Source organism: Falco cherrug, chromosome 13, assembly GCF_023634085.1.
Source record: "Falco cherrug isolate bFalChe1 chromosome 13, bFalChe1.pri, whole genome shotgun sequence".
In the NCBI taxonomy this organism is placed as follows: Eukaryota; Metazoa; Chordata; class Aves; order Falconiformes; family Falconidae; genus Falco; species Falco cherrug.
This window is the reverse complement of record NC_073709.1, coordinates 5,730,784-5,748,714: the sequence shown is the minus strand read 5'-3', so window position 1 is coordinate 5,748,714 and position 17,931 is coordinate 5,730,784. Positions and strand designations below refer to the sequence as shown.

The 17,931-nt window shown below is 43.4% G+C and overlaps 1 long non-coding RNA gene across 12 annotated transcripts in view; it reads left to right on the top strand.

Moving 5' to 3' along the window:
- Positions 1–17,931, top strand: part of LOC129737253 (uncharacterized) — a 229,998-nt gene that overhangs the window by 64,040 nt on the left and 148,027 nt on the right. For 10 of the 12 annotated variants that reach the window (XR_008734923.1, XR_008734922.1, XR_008734925.1 and 7 more), the window contains 2 exons: positions 10,266–10,339; positions 17,305–17,461. This is a non-coding gene — a long non-coding RNA (uncharacterized LOC129737253). The remainder of the gene's footprint in view (positions 1–10,265; positions 10,340–17,304; positions 17,462–17,931) is intronic. The other 2 variants (XR_008734921.1, XR_008734924.1) reach the window with 1 other exon arrangement.

Sequence of the window (17,931 nt, the reverse complement as noted above, 5' to 3'; positions counted from 1 at the left end):
TGCTGTGAGGCTAAAGCAAAGAGCTAAGGACCAGTTATGTGTGCCTCTGCTTTATTGGCTCTCCTCCTTGGTGCAAGAAATGCAATCATAGGAGCTCTGGTGTAGCATGCAGGTTTCTGGGCACGGGGGTCCCACGTTTTTGCAATGGGCAGATTTGGCACCAATGTTCTTATCTTGCTGTGGCATTGCTCAAATGAACCGACAGGTGCTGACTCCATGTGCATCCTCCTACGTAGTTAAAAGCCAACACACTAGCCTACCTTTTAATTGTGCGTGAGAGATTAAGCAAAACTAGTGCCAAAATGTGTCTGGTGTCCTCCAGTTTGTGATGGCAAGTTATTGATTGTACTGTTTGAAGATACTGGCCTGATGGACTCCGTGCTAAGGGACCAGTTGTGTTGATCTCCTTTATGTAGGTGCAGCTTCCCTCAGGAAAAGAGGTGGATGCATTTAACTTGATTTAATTTAAGGACTCGTTTGGGTGAAATATGTGGATTTTGAGAAATGCGTCCTGTTAAATTTGCTTGGACTGAGGAGGAGAGGTGGATGTGATACTGGGATCACATAGCTCTGATCCGTGTTGTTATTCTGTCAGATGTCCCCGTCTTAGTGTGGGAAGACTAAGAAGCAGACCTTCTCCCCCCGCTCCTTCATCCGTATAGTGGTAGCTTTTCCTTAATTGACAGGGGAGCCAAAGTAGCATTTGAGAAGAGTATGTGCAGACACGTGTATGTTCCAGAAGTGCAAGTGATGGGCCACAAGCTAGGCTTTGAATCCCAAGCAATGGATTTACATCCCTACCCAAGCCAGCTGCCCTTCTGGCTTTTGTCTCTGGTCCACAGCTTGACTCAGTTCCTTCAGACCTATTTGGCAAGTCAGTCCTTTCCTGCGCCTCTGGAAAGGAGAAAGTGTTTCAGGTGAAGCAGACTGAGGAGGAAGACTAGACCAGTGGAAAGACAGTGCAGTATCTGCTCTGTGTAAACCCGTGGTGTGAGGTGGCACCACAGGTGTGCTGAAACTGGGATATGCATGGCCCATGTTCTGTTGTAAGGATCAGCCCCCTTACACCTAGCAGTATGATTTCCAAGGCTACTTTCTCTGAGTCACCTGCAATGCTGTGCCACTTCCGCATGTTAGTGGTTGCAAATCCCTTGCTGTACCTGTGCCTGCATGAGCACCCCCCCGCAGAGAAGCAACTGATCTTGGTCTAAACACATTTGTGTATCTCTCCCTGACATTTGCTCTGTTAAAAGGTCAGGCTTCTGCAGTGGAGACAAGAGCCGTCTTCCTCATTATCACATATTACTGCAAATTTCCATTTCCAACTCCAAAGTTTCCAGTGATTTCTGCTGCTGCAGCTGGGGCAATCCAGCACAAAGCGCCATCTGCCAGCCTGAAAGCTCTGCCCTGAACTGTGGCGATGATGCCTGGGGAGAGAAACAATGACTAATTTGGGGAATATTTGGGAAAACCCAATGAATTTCTTGCTGCTATAAGTTCCTTCCTTGCAGTGACAAGTTGAAAAAATATGTGACAAATTTAACTTAGAAATGCAAGTCTGCAGAAAGAAAGGGCTGTTCTGCAAAGAGTCATTCATATTTTTCAGTCTTCCTGTAGAATTGCTGCTCTCGGTTTCTCTGTAATCTCTGATATTTCCTGATATCAGAGTGCAGTGCTGGCAGAGGCAAAACCTGAGGCTAAACTTCAGTCCGTATTCTTGCTCAGAGGAAGAGGATTCTGGGATGTCTTTGGCTTTTGAACATCAAGAAGCCAGACTCGGAAGAAAAAGAGGGAGGAGGGGGGAAAGGCATATTTTTTTCTTGTTAAACTAAAGTCTTGCTGATGGGAAAGGTACAGGTGCCAAAATAAAAGTATGTGTGACATTGGAGTTGGGCAGGCACTTTGGGAGTTCACTTTGTTGGGCTGTCTGCTCTCTGCTTTTCATATCAGCCCTTCTGTACAACCTCAGGAACAGTTATATGTACCTTTACATATAAAAGGGACTGCAGATGTTGATAGGCTAACATCATTGTAGAGAGAAAAGATATTGTTCTTGCTTTTTGCACTTACTCGGTTATGTACTGACAAACAAGCATAAGAAAAGTATTGCTTGATTGCTGGATGACCTGGCTGGGAGATGGATGAGCATCTTGCTGGTACTCGTCAGAGTCCCACGTGCTGTGTGGATGGCTACTGGCTGACTTTCCCAATTTTTCTGCTGACTGCAGATGTGTTGTAAGGTGGCCACTCAACAGTAGCCTTTGGAGAAGAGATGATAAACTGCTGATTTATAATGGAAGAGTTGGGGGGGGGGGGAAAGACCTTACTTACTTTGGCCTTGGATATGGGTGAGACCTGGGGAGCCCTTCTACAACAACAAAGTCAAAAGAACAAATACCACACAGCAGAGTTTTAATGTAGAATTTTTTCTCCAATAACAGCCATAAAGAAAATACACTCTGGAAGAAAAATACTTTTTTCACATTCTTCCCCTTAGTTTTCATCCTTAATGTGGTGGTGGCAGACCACAGAGCTGCAGTTGGAGAGCCAAAGTTCATGCTGCTATCTACTCTTTAGGTATACAGATACTACAGATTACGGTGTAGTAATTTCTCCATGAGTGATGTACCTCCCTGCTTGGCTCTGTAATGCAGTTGGGTATCCACTGGAGAAGGGGTTCCATTTAGGACGGGCTGCCACCAAAGCAGGGTGACTCTGTAGGAGGCTTTGACCATGTTCCTGCCTTAATAAAAATCCCTAATTTGTCCCCCCTGACAGATCTGGAGCAACAAACACTGACCAGGAAAAAGTATTTAACTTAATTTCCTTGCCCTTGCATTTTTGTCTTCTAGAAAACATCATTGGACCTAATGTTTTTAGGTACTTGGAAGTCCCTTTCCCTGAAATTTTTGTAGGTGCTTTGGATACAATGCATTGTGCCAGGTTTTTTAACATTAATTCGGTACAGCAATAGCAATGCATTTGAATTCTTTACCGCTGAAGTTGCGACTGAAGACAGTTGTAATGTAACAAGATGAGTATGACCTCCTTTTATCTGTTCTCCTGTCTTACTGCTATAGAAAGTTAGTGCTAGCTTAAACCCTGGTTGCCATTAATGAAAAAACCCACTATTTTTATTAAATTTCAGAATCACCTCAGCTAGCATGAAAAACAATGATATTGGATTTCTTTTTAAAATTAACAATGTATGTAACACAGTAAAAAAGCTGACATTTACTTAGTGCCTAGAAGCAAAGAGACTGCGAGGCGGACGGCAAGCTGCTGCGCTTCTCTCCTTCATCCTGCAGCCTGCTTATGTGGTTAGGAGACATGGGGCGAGGTGGCTTGGGGTGCATTGCACAGTTAGGATAAAAGCCAAGAAACACCGCCACTATTGCTACCTTTTGCCAGTAGGAGAACGTCAGAGCTCACAGGGGAAAAAAAGATTTATTTTAGCAGCTGGCCTGGATGTCTGCCAAAATGAGAGAGAGCTCTGAAGTGAAGACAGGGGATCTTGGTTCGAGGATGCAGGAGATGTGAGCTAGGGCTGGACAATCACCAGCCCTGATCTGCACCGTGGTCAGGCTGGGAAGGGACTTTAAACCCGCTTCAGATGTCAAAGGGATATTCACCATCCAACCGATGTAAGAAGTGCAGATGGTGCACGGGGGTCATGGAGCAAGGAACCGGCCAGTGAGATTGGAGGGGAGCTGATAAGAGAAGTTACTCTAATTTGATTTAAGATTTTCAAGGGATGTTTTTAATGGTATAAAATTATGGAGTTAGTATTTCACCTTGGGTTAATTTTAAAATTCACCCTCTTTAGGAAGCTCCTACTGCAGTTAGCAGGATCCCTTATAAAAGTGAAAGCAGGGAGTTGCTTCTTGTTTGCAGGCACTGGAGAGGGTGCAGTGTCTGGTAGAGATCAGCCTGTCTCCACCTGGTAGAGTTATATGGTTAACAGTCTGGGGCAACCTGGAAATGAGCTTGCTCTCAGGGAGAATCCACGGATCGCCAGAAAAGTGTTGTAGGGAAACATCCTCGTTGCCTTCCTAATTCGTTCTTCCTCACTTTATCCAACATGCATTGCCACTGGATTATTGACTGTGTGATTTCTTTTCTTGATGTGAGCCACAATAGAAAAGGCATTACTGTACAAGACAAGGAAATAAAGCAACGTTAGACTTGTGGTAATATTGAGTATGGCTGGTACATGGCATTCTCATTCTCTGTTGGGGCTTGGTCCTCACTCTCTTCTGTAGCTTAGAGGATGCTCTGGATGTGTAGAGCAAATGTGAGACCAGAGATCTGCACCAAGGTCACCCTCCATCCTTGTCGCCCTTTGCTGTAGGAGACTCTTGACTTATCTGGGTGGCCTGTACAATACAGAAATCGCTCAAGTCTAATGAGTGTGTGTGCAACAATTAAACAATAACAGGCAGGACAAGCCCTCACGCTCTGGGTCATAAACTGATTTGCCTGAAGTTAGGAAAAGTCATCCTACCTGCAAACACAGCTGGACACTGAGCATCTAAAGGAGACCATGCAGGAAACTTGTGCAAAGTTCTGTGTGCTGTTAAAACATCAGTGGCACAAATCTGCTCTTGGCACTAGTGACTGTAAATATATGTGCTTCCCTTCCGCCCGGGTTCCCCAGGTACTGGTCGGGAGCAGGATTTCACTGTATCGTATAGAGGGTTTAAATTCCTCCCTTACAAGGAGTGCTTGTGAGAGGGTGCTGTAGAGTTCTCCAGTTACCTACCTTGGCTGTTTCCAGTCTTGGTTTTGCACTCCTGCATGTGCTTAGCAAAAACGTTTCAGTAAGTACTGAGATATCCACATAAAGGGTGTTCTGTAAGTATATACGATTGGCTGATCAGTTCTGATCAGCAGTTGGGAATTATAAATAGCCTAAAAGCAGCTAACCATCATCCTATGCCACCATAGTAATAAATAAGAAGTGCATATTTTTGAAAGGCTTTTACTCTTAGAAGAGAAAAAGATATAATAGCTTTTTTTAATATGCCACATAATTTATTCTGACAAACAGATGTATTTTGTTGTTGCCATTATCATTTGATGAAATACTTTAAAGCTGGTCCAAGGTGGTGCATTTTCAAATATAATGTATACAGTACATCTAGCAGTTAACAAAATTTGGATGTGCAGCATAGAATGGTCATTATTTTTACTGAAAAAAATAAAGGCACTAATTACTTACAGACAAGATACTTAGCACAAACAGATAAGCTTCAAAATGAAAAATTCTCGGTTTATGATAATTATGTTCTCTGCTTTGTTTTCGGAGACTGATAATTTGAGGCTTTAAAATCACCAGGAAGCCATTAATTGGAATTCTTCAATAAAAAATAAATTACATAGAAGTTCATGATGAGTTGTAAAAACACAGAGACTGTATTATGCAGTGAGCGACATTGCTCTACTATTTATAGACATGCACAGCTATGTAACAGCAAAACTGTAAAGAATTTGAGATGTGCAGATAGCAATTATTCACAGATCCCAACGATCTGCAGATATTTCAAATAACTGCTTTTAGCAGATCAGCTATCCAATAAAAGCAGGGCTTTATTTCCAAGTGGCACTCTTCTAACGTGTTGCTTCTTGTTTTTGACATCTTATATGACATTATTCTCCTAGAGCTGATTACAATGAGAAGACATGAAAATTCAGGTATTGGAGCAGAGGCTCCACTCCATGCGTGTGCTTATCGATAGGAGTCGAGGGGATTTCCCTTATGAAGGATCAGTATGGTACTTTATACCAGGCTTAGATCCTGAAATCCATAGCAGCTGACCAAAAGAAAGCATTTGATTTCTCTGTCTTGCCCCATTTTTCTGCTCTGTCCTTGTTCTCTGCTTTCACCTGGGACCAAACCCTCATGGCTGATGCTGTGAAAGCTGGTAGGGCAGGTTTAAGGACTGAGGATCTGCCCAATGGCAGTGATTGCAAACTTTTTCTTGACTGGAGAGGGGGCTGGACTGAACCCTTGTTGGATCTATTGGAGCAATGTGGGGGGATTTTGGAGACATGCCACTGAGAGCTTCTACCCACCCAGATCGCTTAAAGTATCCAGTGCTGCCCTAAACGTATGGCACAACAGTGCCACCAGACTTCAGCAGCTTTCTATTGAAAGAGAGTCTCGAAAGTGGTAGATGTGGTGAAGCATATTGCTTTATTCAACTTTTCTCCTGCCTTTCTTCAGCATGTGGGTGAGTCCCATGAGGAGACTGGTCTTTCCTGAGGGAGAGCTGACACCTCTTTGCTACTGCTCCTGATACAGGCCTGAGACTTGAGACAGAGCTGCTAATGGGCCCCAGTTAATTGTCTGACCCAGAGGGTATAAAATACTGTTATATTCCAGCTATGCTCTTGTCATGACCACTGACACCCCGGGCTCCTGCAAGGAGCTCTTTAGATAAAGCAAGTAATAAAAGTGATTGTAGGGATCCTTGACACATAGCACCTAGTAAAGGAAACAGAGCAGACCTCAGCTCATTCACCAGTGAGCTCAAGGGGATGCACAAAAGAGTGAAGTGGCCTTGGTAGAGCCTGGTCTAAAGTTACACTTCAGGAAGATGGAGGAAGTATTTCCCGAGGACCTGATCAAAGGCTCTTTCTCTTCAATGCCAGTGTAATGCCTTCTGGCTGCCATCGTACGCAGGTAGCATTCAAGGGCTTTACATGACTCTTGGGTGAGTGCGGAATAAACATAATAAATCTAGGAGGGTTAATTCTCACAATATCAGCAATTACAGAAATGCAAACCATCTTGTTTAATATTTTGTGGCTCAAATTAATCAAAGGGATCAGCTGTTTTATCCCCCCACCCCCACTTTGTTTAAATCTGAGTTAGTGTGATCACAGGGAAGACAGAACAATACAAGTACAGGGAGACAAGCATAACGTGAGACAATAGCAGAGTCTGAAGGGAGACTGCTATGGTGTCAAGACAAAATGACATAGTGTCAGGAGGCAAAGTCTTACCAAAAAAATATTGGGGCTCTGCTGGCACTTGAGGAATATCGTAATTCTTGGAGAATAAAACCTACCATACATCATCCAAAATCAATTGATAAGAGATCTCAGAGAGATTAAAAACTGCTCCCTCCCATTCATTAGTAAAGGTGGCTTCTGTCCAAAGCTGATTGTTGGTGTGGGCCAGCTATGATAAATGCTCTCTTACCCACCGAAAAGAAACACTTCTTAATGAGCTATTATCTTGTGTACATTTTGATTTCCAGATTGCTATGGTGGATATACAGAGTTTCCCAGAACTGACAGTGCTGCTCAGAAGCATGCTACCCTAAGTGATGTTTTAGAGGGGTCTTTTTTGTAGGTTCATAGAACTTTTTTATGCCAAACCAATCCCATGACCTGGTGTTTGTGCGTTATTTACATTGCAACAATAAACCATCAATTGTTGTTTGCATGCAGTGCAGAACTCCTAACAAGAAGGTGTTCATATGTGGTTATAGTGTGAGGCACCTAAGTGTTTGTGGGATGTAATTGCAATGACTGGGCACCCACAGCTCCTATTTACTCAGAGGTGCTTATTGCTGCTCAGCACCTCTGAATATCAGGACATTTCTTTGTGGGAAAAGCTACTTCCCAATGGGATGGTTCCACCTGTGCTCCATGGCTCGGTTGTGCCCTCTTTCTCCACATGTGGCTTAGCCTAAGAAATATCCTTCTGCAGTCCCCATGGTCCTTTGGGAAGGCAGAGACCAGGATGTCCCATGCAGCAGCCCCAAGAGCAGTGCAGACTGACAAGGATGTGTGAAGCCTGCCTTCACTTTATTCCTGCATCCCTGAAGTTCACAGCTCAGCACTGAGCCAGTTCTCAGCCCTGGAAATGCCTTGCATGTCCCATCATGTCGCAAACCCCACAGCTCTTAAAGAGCATCGGTGACATTTATCCTGTGTCTCTCAATTATTCTCAGTGGAGTCGCGCTTGGGCCAATGACAGCGATGCTGCAAAAGGTCGCCTGATGGACCTTAGTGCTCTGTTTTATTTACTCAGTTTATTCAGCTTGCAGTAGAGACAGGACATGCTTAATACATTGGCCACGTCACAGACAGCCAAGCTCCAGTCCCCAGCACCTCCTCGGATTAGAGCGTTTATAGGAGGCGTTAGAAGAAATAGAAGGAGTTCAGCATATTTTTTTGGTATGTCAGAATTTCAAAGGATTTCTGAAATTTAATGAACTCACTTAACAGGCATAATTGTCTTGAGTACATGTGAGAAAACTTCTGAAATAGCAGAATTAGGCATGCTCCATTTTGTAGCCTTTCAATGACCTCCAGCAAATGTGTGACCCAGATATGAGAGCCTCCTGTCCACTTGCATAAACATGATGTTTTAAAAAGGCAGGGGGGGGGCGAATAAAAGAATCGAGCTCTTAATGGCACATGGACAGAGACATACCGCAATTGAAAAACAAGTTCAGAAGCAGATAGAGAATTGCCTCGAGACTCTGCACGACGAAACTCAGCCTCCTCCTGTGAAATGGAGGTTTGATGGCTGTGGACCTTCAGTCAAAACTGCTCTGGATTTTCCTACATAGAGGCTCAAATGGTAGTAAGGTGCTTGGATCTGCTTTAGGCCCACAAAAATCTCTGCTTTAATGCCTGAATGATGTCCAAGCTGCTGTTACACAATATATTCGGGATGCATTGTAACATGTAGGACTTTTTATTTCCTGGCCTGATTGAGGATGTATAAGGGTTGTAAAGGGGGAAGTAATGGCCGTGCCAGGAAGCAAGGAGGTGGTACCTGCCCATTCCACCTGTGACCAGTCCTCCTGCCACTCACGTACCTGTTATGGTGCAAGAAAAAGCTATGATTTAAAAAATCTCATTAGTTAACATGCATTTTGACACATTATTAACTTCCTATCACATGCTTTTCCTGCTCCTTTGGTCCAGAGGAGCTCTGTGGCTGGATTCTGACCACGGGTTTCTTTGCTTGTACTCACAGAGAGGGGTGAGTGGTCTTGATTAGTTCAGGCCCACCACTACCATAGTAACAAGCCCTGATTGACAGGACTCTGAATTAATATGCATACTTAGGGGAAGAGTATAGGGGTCCTGCCAGGCACGCCCATGCCAGCACACACGGGATAACACCACTGCTGCTGGCCCTGCTCAGCATCGCCCCTATCAAATTGCCACTTCCAGCATTGTTATGAGTCAGGTTTAATTAAAAGCAGGAACTAGCAAAGTGTTGCTGAGGTTTAAAATTATATGTCCTTAGTTATTAACTGCTACAAATTAGGTAGACATTGTTTCAAGGAGAGCAATTTCCACAGACGGTGCTGGTAAAGCAAGCTGGCGTGGGGTATCGCACAACTTTCCAAAATGAGGATTGCCAGCTTTCTCAGAAAAGCGCTTTTTTGGCCACTTCTTGGGTTTTACGCATGACCGAGATTTAGCATTGTTCATGCTTGCTTGCAGCAATGATACTTTTCTGTCTATGAAAACTCATTTTTCATTTTAACAATAATGCCCAGGCAGGAAAAAACATGTCCTGGTTTCTCCATTGAGCCAAACACTGAAACAAAATATTGGGCCAAAATATGTTCTGATTTTGCAACTTTAAAATCTGCCTTTGCAAGTTAGTGCTGAATTTAGTTCATTGCCCTCAGGCTTTTTCCATGCAATAAAAATTGTGTTTCTTTTTTCTTTTCTTTTCTCTCTTCCCGCCCACCCCCACCCCCCCCAATTGGGGAAAATGAAAACTCAAACGAGAGAATGAAGTCAATTGTTACATTACAATTTTCTGTGCTCTTGGTGTTATAAGAAAACCATACAGAAGGCTCACTCAGAGTATCTTGCCTGGAAATCTGCATTATCAGTGTGCTTAAAGCTGCTGATACAGATGAGACGCTTTTGAGTTGTGGTAGCCAGTGATAAAAAAAAATAAAACAAAAAAAAAAAACAACCCAAAAAACAACCAAAAAACAAAATAACCCCAAACAAAAGTCCTCCACCAAACTTAAACCAGAGAAAAATAAAACTCTGAGACCTTAATAGTTCTGTTCGGCAGTTTAAAGAGAGAAAGTGGTGAGCTGGGCTGAAGATTTTCCTTCTCCACTATCTTTGCTACTTCCACAGCTCTGCAGGAGAGAAGAAAACAGTCTTTCAGCTATAATAGGTGTAAAACTAGGCAAATTCAACAAAGTTTTAGTGAGTGAGAATAGAGAGCAGCGTTCACAACATTTTACTTGGCAATCTCTTTATAGGTACTCAGACGTGAAGGCTGGGACTGTGGTACACAGAGACAGATTGCGCTGTGCTGGAGAATGGGGAATTTAAGGTACCATGCATAACACAACTTTTATTGGGCTGACAAATGTAGAGAGCAGACCACAGTCTTTGACAGAAAAAGAGGAAGAAAAAGCTCTTCAGCACCAAAGTTTTTATGTTAATCTGGTAAAAGCTATTACAATATCTATTATCGCTAGCTTTTTAAAAGCCAGTAAGGCTGAAGGCCACAATCTACACATATCTTCAGAGCAGATACATCATTTTTTTCCCCCAGAAGTTAACTGATAAATTGCCTCTGTGTGTGTATTTATATAGGTATGGGTATGTGTATGTTTTCCTGTGACTGTGAGATACAAAGTAAGGGAACGTAAAAGCTCATTATTGTTTATTGTCAAGTATGGTAAAGGAACAGAAATTAAAGAGGCTGAGGGGGAAGCAAGCAGCTGTAGAAGTACTGACACCAGTAACTTTTCATGAGGGTGAGTCAACGCATCAGGATGTCAGACCCTTGTTCCTGCCCTTTTGAACTTACTTCTATAGATCACGACAAAATAGAGAAGTGAGAGAAAGATACTCCTCTCCCCAGCAGGGCAGAAAGGAAACCAGCCGCTCATGCAAATATTTCAGATGAGAAGTTGAACACACACCCTGCTCACATCCGCAGGGACAGCTGCATTAAGCAATACCAACAGGTTTCAGAGGCAGAAACAGGTATCAAGTAGTAAGCACATGGGGAAGAAGAGGGGCTTCTTCATGTCCACTCATGTGAAGTGTAAAATAGTAATTTTGGCATGATGGGGCCTTGCAAATGTGCTAAGCCCAGCTGATTTGAGGCTTGGGAGGCAGGAGCTCCATGGGGACATCCTGGCCAGGCTGGGCTCAGCTGTCCCCAGGCACAGCAGCAGCTTGGTGGGGTGTGCTCTTGCCCTGGGCACATGGCTGGTAGCTCTTCCTTCAAGAAGCAATGAGCTACATCCCCTGTCACATCCCTGCTGCCACTGGCTGTGGGGCAGTTCATGCTGCATTGGCACAAGTTGCCCTATGGGACCTATGCAAGAAGATGTTTATGTTCAAAGTGTTTTGTCCCTTAGAGACGGCCTTGAATGTCCCCTCCATGCTGGGGATGAACAGGGACATGACATGGCAGAAGAACTGCTGCCAGGGCTGCTGGCTGTGCTTTTGAGCTGGCCGTGGGGCTCTCCACCAGGCCCCATGTTGCAGGTGTTAGATGTGGAGTGGTCATCACACTCCCCAGTAGGTCTTCAGATTTTTTTGGCATCTATCTGCTACTCAAATGGCATTGGCTGAGGTCCTGCTGGGCTCAGGAGACTCTGCATGTTAATGTTGTGTGGCATTGCGTGGTCTACAGTTTGCTTTTTAGAAGCAAAATGAGAAGTGAGAGGCAGCTGGCGTGCTCATGGACCTTTTGTGAAAAGATGGCCCCCAACTTGCTCTCTTGGACAAAGAAATAAAGTAATTTGCAAAACCCAAATTCCTCACCATGGTCACAGGCTGCCTTTTCACTCATCTTAAGAAATTGAGATAAGGGATGCTCAAATTGGATGATACCCAAACATATTTTGCTCTCTTGGATTAAAACAAGCCACCTCTGAAATCAGAACATTTTTGCTGTGGTCAAGAGGTGCTGCTTCTCACCTGCCAGCTAGTTCTGCTTGATTTTTTACCACGGTAACTCAAGGTCCCAGGTATGACACAAGTCTCACCGTGGCAGCAACAGTGCACACCCTATTGAAGAAAAACATTTCCTGTCTCACAGAAATTGACATTTAGGTAGACAATGGTGGGAGGGAGGAAAAAAAAGCAAAGTGACTCAGAATTGCTGGGTTGGCTGGTGGCAGACGTGCAACTGGACTCTACCTCTCCTGCTGACTGGTGGCCTCAGGATGAAGCCATACTGTTTTGTCCTGGTGTGCTGAGTGTGTGCCCACCCAGCCTGTGTGGGGTTCCCACTAGCATTAAGCATTTTTTATGTATTGTATGTATGTATGCATGCATGGTCAGTGTTGTTGTTAATATTGTAATAGATTAGAATTGATTAGGAAGTTCAACTGCATTGCACTGATATGGGTTGAAAAGCTGGAAACAGCTGTATTTCCAGAAAACGCCTGTATTTCCAGACAGCATCACCACTGCTCGATGGCTGGTTCACCTAAGCAAAAGAGATATTTCACATGAGTGGATGTGATATTTAGAAAACGTGAAGATCTTGTTTTACATGAAGAGGCACATTTTCAAATAGGGAAACAGGTACATTATATGCACTGAAAGCCCCTGGAAGTGTCGTTAGTATCTCTGCAAAAGTTGCCCTGTCTGCACTCCTCTCACAGTGCTTTGGTGATAATTTGTGAGCAACACTTTGAGGCTGATTTTAGTAAGGTCATTCCTGCCTGCGCTTTCCAGACCTTATTACCTGTGTCTCAGTTGTCCAGAATTTGCTGTTACTTCCAAAACCTGTATGTCCCAAGAAAAAGTCCTCATCAATTCTGTAGCAGTTTGATCATCTACATCTTTTTAAAAAGTGTCTCCAATGATATTTAGATAGTTTGGTGACTTGTAAAAGAGTGAGGGGTGGTTGCCCTTTCCTGCACTTTGAATTTTCACCCATGCATTTACTGACATTGGAGTTTATTCTTGACTCTGAATAGTTCCAAGGGAAGACCTGGTCTGAGCTTCCCCAACAGAAAATATTGCATAGCTATAGCTATCTTCACCGTTAGCAGCATAGAATGTTTTCTACAATATTTTGTTTTACATTCAGCATATTTCAGCAGCAGTTAGGCAGCTTGGGTCCCAAGCCTTATCTTTAATGTATTTTAATGCTACTAAGTTGTGTAGCCTTCCTGAAGTAAAAAGCAGTCAGCATGTTACATCTATTCAGTTTATTAGAAAAAATACGATCCTAATCACTGCACAGATCTTTTGGGAAATTCCCTGGTCACACAGCTCTCAAACTGCAGGTATACCTGTTTTGGTGATACTCCATCACACAGGTCAGGTTTACCTAAACCCTCTGCTGCTGCTGGGCACCCCAGAAAACAAAGTAAAGTACTACATTCAAATGCTGAAACTCAGGTAGAGATGTCCTTTTTGGAAGAAATGTTCAAATGAGATGCACAAACACCATGAAAACTGGACTGGGGCAGGAGGCAGGGAGCAGCAGCCTGTCCTTTGCAAGAGAAAGCAGCAAATAACGAGTTGGTTATGGAAGAGATAAAAGAAAAGCTGACCTCTGTGATAAGCATGGAGGTGGTGGGAACGATGAAGCAAGGAAGCAATTATCACAACTCTTCTGGATGAAGTGGGTACAAGAGCTAACGTAGCTGAGCAGTGAATTTCAGCAGAAAAAAAATGGATTGTGCACAGCTGCAGGGGTTACTGCTGGAGACTGTATCAGAAAGAAGAAAAATGGATATTGCCTGCAGAGGGACTCGGCACTTTATTGGGCTTCCAGGAGAAGTCGGCTCCAGCATACGCAGGAATTTCTGAGAAGATGATTTCCTAGCTACTTTAGATTCACTGCAAACAGGTTTCAAGTGATAAAATTCTTTGGGGGATACGGGTTATAATGAATGATCTGTTTTAGAAGAGGAAACAAATAGTGGGATGTTGCAATGTTTTAGCAGTGAGAAAGCCATTGTTTCCAGATTTGTATTAATGATACGGAGTAGAAGGAGAATGGTGAGATGACAGCATTTGTAAATGAGGAAAGTGATCAAATATCAATGGCAGTCCCAGGAGGAAGGGTGAGAGCAGTTGGAAAATACTAAATTTCAGCTCTGATTCTCATATCCCTTAGGATATTTTATAAATTCATTTTTTCCTGAGGAGTTTTCTGGGTACCTCAACTCAAGGCAGTGCACTAAGCCTTCATACCTCTGTTATTTGTCCAGCAGTTAAATCCAGCTTCAGCTGCTAATGCTGATGAACCTGGAGCCAGGAGAGACTGCAATACTCAAGCCCTTGTGAGCGACGGCCAGCTGTCATTATTTCAAGACTCTTGTCATGAGCGCAGCTCTCGCCATGTGAATGATTCTGCATATTACTCACAACTTGTAAGAACAAAGCGAAGAACAGTATTTGAACTGCATTTTCTAAATACAGCCACATGAACAATACTTCGAAAGGAAAAATTTCCTGTCAAGAGGCATTTATATGCGGCACCAGGAAAAAAAAAAATCTGCTCTGGAGATCTAGATCTGTAGGCAAAAAGATGCAAAGTAGGAAATCCCAAAACACAAAAAGAATTATGTTGCTCAACTAACATTATATTTCTTGCATGATAATAATTATAAACAGACGCACCATTTGATGGTTTACAGATTTCTCTTCTTTACTTAGTTCAGCTAAAATTTGTGAAGTCTTTCCCTTCATTTGTGGAATAATTGACTTGTTCTTATGACATCTCCGGGCTTACGATCCAAAGCTAAGCACAATCTTTTAGTCGAAGCTGGATCTCTTTGTGAAATAAGTACTGTGATTTCATCACATCTTACTGGGTTCGGTACAAAAATTACTGTTGAGATGTAATCACCTGGGCTACGCAGAAAATGACGCCAGATGAGTGGAGGGGTTGCCTGCACCCATTGCATTCGCTGAAACCCAGTGACTCTTCCCTTTACACAATGTCTGTAGGGGTGCCAAACCCAAAAGTTTTCGAGAAACAAAAGTTTTAAAGAATTGCACGTCAGGCAACGGCAGGAGAAGACTTTCTGTTTCTAAAGCTGTGCAGGCTCTTTGGAGTGACATGCTCTGCCATGACTGCCAGCCAGCCTTCCCACACTTCCTTTTCTTTACCTGCTCCCACCGCCACCGCTGCAGATTGCCTCATCTTCTCTGTTTAAAGATCATTTCAGCTGTTGACATGTCCTTTGTGTGAGTTTGCTGACTTATTTTGTGAGAATGTTTGATGCAGTAGGATGCCTTGGCACAATATCAGCTTTGCTGCAACTGAGATTTGTCACTGAGCTCCTCCTCAAGCAAAGCCCTCGAGTCTCCTTCATCAGCCTCTGGCACCTGCGATGCCTTCCTGTAGTCGGGGTGAAGGTGTATGTGTGCCCCCAAATCTCCCTCCTCTCGATCAGCCTTTCCGTTTTCCCCTTGCATGAGCATGGAGTGAGCAAACTGTCTAGTCTCTGAAGGCGCAGGTAGATGCCATGCTTCTCAGGCTTTTCATGTAACAAAAAATACCTGTCTGTGTATACAAACTGAGTCACCTTCTGCCTGTAATTGCAGTTCTTGTCAGACATCATTTCAAGTGTTATTCTTGGCAATAACGTCTCATTCAGCTTGGCCTCTTCTCCCCAGTGATCATGCACTTTGGTTTCCCATCTTTATCAGAATGGGCAGCTTTGTACTTAAAATCTGCTTTTGTTTTTGCTGCTTTATGTTTGTGTTGGGCATTTTTTCATTGGGAAATTGTGTTTTCCCTGTGGACTATGCTCCTTCACACTGCAAGTTTGGTCTGTGTCTCACTTTCCTGAGGAGCTGGTCCCAAGCAGAAATGGGAGGTCGCCTCTTGTGTGTTTTGAAAATTTGCAAGAAATATTCATTGGAAATCAGATACTAAGATATTAAATGTGCACACAGAGTTAGAACATAATATATTAGTGGCATAATCCTTTTTATGATATTCCATACAGGTCTTAAGTATAAATATTTCCAGTGTTGAACAAGTGCTGCCTTAAACCATTCAGTCACTCCGTAGAGGCTGCAGCTCACTCAACAGCAAAGCTTAGGCCTATTTCCAACCTCTCTCCAACAGAAAACACAGGATTGGTCCATCATATTCACTGTTATCTCTCATGTTGCCATTTTCCACCCCTCTTGGCCAGGTCCTTTTTCCCCAGCAGAATAACTGGTAAGCAACCAGTACCTCACTTTGATTATTTGACTCAATTCATTTAGTCTTTGCCTGTAATTGAGTGCAAACCTAACCACTAGTAGAGCATCAAGAGCTTTTTTGTATGGGTGACGTACCTTGCCCCTGTCATGGATGATTTGGGCCAGGCTGTTATGGGTATCCTGTCTGGTTCTGTCAGCAGTTACACCAGGGAAAGTTTTGGCACATGCTGTAAAAGCTAAACCTTGACCCAGCCATGAGCAAAGAAGAGAGAGGCACTGATTTAAAATGCCTGATGATGAAGTCAGATGAAGCCATTTCAATATCAACTGAAATAATTTTATCGGCAGTGGCTCCTATGAACATATTTTCCTCTCAGTTACAAGCAGTGGGGTTACCCGGCTCAGAGATCTCCAGGTGGACTCACCATCCTTAGCTCCCCTTTGAGGACAGGGCTGGGAGAAGGGACAATACTTTGCAAGTGCCATTGTCCCTATGGCCTTACGCCTCTGCCCCTGAACACAGGGGAAAATGAACCAGACGCAGTTGGCTGGTGATCTGGTTTTCAACCCAGTAGTTTTGACCAGAGGATGTCGGACTCTCTGTAGCCAGAAGCCAGTTAGCTGCTAGCAAAGTATTTGCATGAATACTCGTGCAACATCTTCTGGCTGACAAACTGCATTATGTGTTTGTCCCCGTGCCCAGGAGTGAGCATCACAGTTCTCTGCCTCCATACACTGTGTTATGTGTAGCCAAAATTGTAAACTTCTTGTGGTGGTGGTGGTGGTGGTGTTCTCTGAGCTAACATCCAAGACACAGCCAATGTCAGGGATCTGTTTTGGGAACTGGAAGGTGCTCTGTCTCAACTGCTGCTGCTTGGGTGACTTGCTGACACCAAAGTCCCTAAAGAATTGGCTTAGCAGTGGGCAATATCTGAGCCAAAAACCTGCAGATCAGCAGCTTCTGGAAGCAGAAACTCCTTTTGCAAGTTCTGGTATCACCCAAGCTGCTTTCCTGACTTTTAGCAATGGCTTTTTGTTAATTAGGTCATGTGTGGCCGTTGTAAATTAAGTGCTACACAATCCAGTAGGAACAGTGTTTTGTGCCCCTGTGTCTTTTCACTTCATAAGTCTCACCTTTTCTTTGCTCTCCAGGTTATGCTGAGACGGAAGGAGGGACTTGGAGAGAGAAGATTAACCTTTCACTGGCCACAATTCGCTCCCTCTTATCACAGAGGATTCGGCAACCCACCCCCCTCCCATCCAGCCTGTCTGAATTGCTGAAAGCATAATGCTCCCATATGAGAGATAAGTAAGTGAGCTCTCTTTCTTTTCCATAGGGATGAACTATAGTGTATGCAGATTATTAGGAGAAGAAAATAATATCAGAGAAAGGTGGCTTTCTTAAAAGGCATCAGTAGCATTAGTGTCATGTGTGAAGCACCCATTTGTGACAACTGTACAGACCTTTCAATGGAAAATTGTGCTGTGCTACCTTTTAAAGTATGAAATGCTAATTTTGGATTTACAATTTTTGAACTGGAGGGCTGCATTTTTCATGGAATTTTGTTTAATTTCCCAGTGAAAAAAGGCATTCGAAACACAACTGTCTACAGCCAACTGTCAACAAAAATCAACTGTAATAACACGCAGCCTGTCACTGATTTATGTAGTGATGTGGTAATCTTCTCAATTTAGCTGGATATTTCTTCTTCATACCAAATAGCTGAAAGTCTTGCTAGACATTTATGAATATCGGGAGTTACTATTAGGATGATAATG